Source organism: Neoarius graeffei, chromosome 1 (assembly GCF_027579695.1).
Source record: "Neoarius graeffei isolate fNeoGra1 chromosome 1, fNeoGra1.pri, whole genome shotgun sequence".
NCBI lineage: Eukaryota > Metazoa > Chordata > Actinopteri > Siluriformes > Ariidae > Neoarius > Neoarius graeffei.
In genome coordinates, this window is record NC_083569.1 from 31,325,145 (window position 1) to 31,328,901 (window position 3,757).

A 3,757-nucleotide genomic window follows, 5' to 3' on the forward strand; every position below is an offset into this window, starting at 1 on the left:
AGGAAGACTGGAGAAGTAACTTGGGTGACTCTTCCATCACCTAACGCTTGGCCATCGAGGGCAGACACAGACAGTGGGACTTCAAGAGGTGCAGTCGGGACATTGATACTTTGGGCGAAGTGAATATCCATAAAGTTCCCAGCCGCCCCTGAGTCTAACAAAGCTTGACAAGAGTGGACAGACTCACCCCAGGAGATAGAGACCGGGATGTAGATTCCTTGGCCAGGGAGTCCGGGAGAGAGGGTAGGCCCCGTCACAACCCTCCCTCAGCTGGACGGGGCGGTCCTTTTCCTGAGAGTTCGGGACATGATGCTCGGAAGTGACCAGGCTTGCCACAGTAGATGCAGCACTTGTCCCTCCTTCTGCGCTCCCTCTCAGATGCGGAGAGGCGAGTACGACCCACTTGCATGGGTTCTGGACAGTCACTGAAGGAGGTAGACGGGCTCCAGGTAGAGGTAGGGAGGCTGGGGGGGCTCAGGACTTGGCGGCGTTCTCTCATCCTGTTGTCCAGACGAGTAGAATGTGAGATGAGAGTTTCGAGGTCACTTGGGCATCCAATAGAGGCCAGGCCATCCTTGATGGGGTCAGACAGACCATGGTGGAAGGCTGACACCAGGGCAGTCTCGTTCCATCCACTTACTGCTGCGAGCGTCCGGAACGAGATGGCGTAATCTGCGACGCTTCCTCCTTGCTGGATGGACATGAGCTTTCTGGCTGCGTCGGTACTGATGTCCGCCTGGTCGAAGACCCAAAGCATCTCTTCAGTAAATAGTTCAAAATCAGAGCACTCGGGTCCCCGTCTCTGCCAGATAGCTGTTGCCCAAGCTCGTGCCTTACCAGCTAACAAGGTTATCACAAAGGCGATCTTGCAGCGATCCGTAGTGTAGGTGGTAGGCTGGAGCTCAAAGGTGAGTTGGCACTGGGTAAGGAACTCCCGGCACTCACCGTCATACCTCTGTGGTGCAGGAAGGCTGGGTTCATGAGGTGAAGGAGACAGTGTGGCAGGAGGCACTGGAGCAGAAACAGAAGCTGGATCAGGATGAGGAGATGCAGGCAGAGGTGTCAGCTGTGCCAGGGTTTTCCCAATTTGCTGAAGCAGTTCCTCGTGGTGAGCAAGGGCCTCACGTTGGCTGGTGAGCGTTCGTCCATGGTCGCTCCGAAGCGTGTCAAAGCTGCCATAATTCCCTGAAGGTTGGCCATGTAGACAGTTGAAGCAGCCTCTCCTGAGTTGGTCATGATGGAGTCTTTCTGTTAGGGTTTTGCTGGGATATGAACCTGGTTCGCTGGTGTGATAATCCAGCAAACCCCCACTAGGCCACCAGGGGGATGACTCAAATGCAGAGGTGTGAGGCAGAAGTAGAAAAAGTATCAAAAGGTTATTTACAATATTTACAAAAAATCCAAAAAATATAATCCAAAACGCTCAGAAGATCTAAGGGAAAAAATAAAAAATCCAAAAGTTCAAAGTCAATACAAAAGCCAAAAAAACTAGAAAAGAAAAGGCAAAAATGCCAAACGCTCAGAAGATCCACAAAGTCAAAAACAAAATCCACAAAGTCCAAAAGAAAGCAAAAATACAAAGAACACAAGGACATGGACGAGGAAATCGGAACAGAGGTAACTGGAGCTTAAACATAACAGCGCAAAGACTCCGTGACAAGAGGACTGAACTCAGGGGGTATAAATACACAAAATAAATTGGAAACAGGGCGGCACGGTGGTGTAGTGGTTAGCACTGTCGCCTCACAGCAAGAAGGTCCTGGGTTCGAGCCCCAGGGCCGGCGAGGGCCTTTCTGTGTGGAGTTTGCATGTTCTCCCTGTGTCCGCGTGGGTTTCCTCCGGGTGCTCCGGTTTCCCCCACAGTCCAAAGACATGCAGGTTAGGTTAACTGGTGACTCTAAATTGACCATAGGTGTGAATGGTTGTCTGTGTCTATGTGTCAGCCCTGTGATGACCTGGCGACTTGTCCAGGGTGTACCCCGCCTTTCGCCCGTAGTCAGCTGGGATAGGCTCCAGCTTGCCTGCGACCCTGTAGAAGGATAAAGCGGCTAGAGATAATGAATGAAGAATGAAATTGGAAACAGGTGACACTAATGAAAACAGGCAATCAACACCAACCCAAAACACAGGACACAGTGGCGACCTCTAGAGGCCAAAACAAACAGACAAAAAACAGGAAATAACAGCGGCCTCTAGAGGCCAAAACAGTCCCAGTCCTAACATGTACAGGTCTTTCTCTCCTTCTTTGGTCTCCAGTCTTTCGTACAACTCCTGGTATGCATCTGCTTTCGCTTTCGCTACTGCTCTTTTTGCCTTCTGTCTCGTCTCTCTGTATAACCGCCTGCTTTCCTCATCTCTCTGATCATCCCAATTCTTCTTTGCTACCCTCTTCTCTTTTATAATTACCTGCACTTCTTTGTTCCACCACCATGTCTCCTTGTCTTCCTTCCACCTTCCCGATGACCACCCTAGCACCTTCCTTGTTGCCTCTCTTACTAGTATAGCAGTAGTATCCCAATCTTCTGGCAGACTTCCATTACCACTCAATGCTCGTCTCATTTCTTCCCTAAACTCCTTCTGATGTTCAACCTCTTTTAGTTTCCACCACTTAATCTTCGGCTCCAGTATTTCACGCTTCCTCTTTTTCACTTTCAAGCTCATCCTGCACACGACCACTCGATGTTGTCTAGCTACACTCTCCCCTGCCATCACTTTACAGTCTCCAATCTCCTTCAGGTTGCCCCTTCTGCAGAGTATTTAGTCCACCTGTGTAGATCTTCCTCCACTCTTAAACGTTACCCTATGCTGCTCTTTCTTCTCGAAGTATGTATTGACTATTGCCAAATTCATCCTCTTTGAAAAATCAACCACCATTTGCCCTTCCACATTTCTCTCTCTTACATCATATCTGCCCATCACGTCCTCATCTCCTCTGTTTCCCTCGCCAACATGTCCATTGAAATCTACTCCTATCAGCACGCCACGTCATCCATCTTTTCCCAGAAAGACTCTTTCTCTTCATTCTCACATCCAACCTGTGGGACACACACACACACACACAGACCATTGATTACCACTCCTTGAATCTCCAACTTCATGCCTATCACTCTGACACCCTCTTCATATCAATCACACTGTTGACCAACTCTGCCCTCAAAACAATACCAACACCATTTCTCTTTCCATTGACTCCATAATAAAACAATTTGCATCCACCTCCAATGTTCTTGGCCTTGCTTCTTTTCCACCTCATCTCTTGCACACACAAAATTTCCAACTTCCTTCTTTCCATCATACCTGCTAACTCTCTCGCTCTGCCAGTAAATGTTCACACATTCAATGTTCCTACCCTCACTTCTAAGCTCCTTCCCTTCCATCTTTCACATGCTCTCCTACAGTAACACACCACCCCCCTCTCTTTTTCCTTTTTCGTTTTGGTGCAACAGTAGCATACTTTCCACCGGCACTCTGTTGACCAACGGTACCGGAGGCGGACGTGATTAACCCAGGCCCCGACCGATCCTGTATGGTATTTCTCTTTTCGATCTGCATGTTAGATTTGGCACAGTTTTATGCTGGATGCCCTTCTTGACACAACCCTCTCAAATTTATCCGGGCTTGGGACTGGCACCAAGAGTAGACTTATGCACCCCCAGTGGCTGGATTAACTTTTGAAAAATGTATATATTTCCTAATCAAAATATTATTCTGGGATAATCTGATCATTTTATTCATTTGATTTTTTTTTTGACAGAAA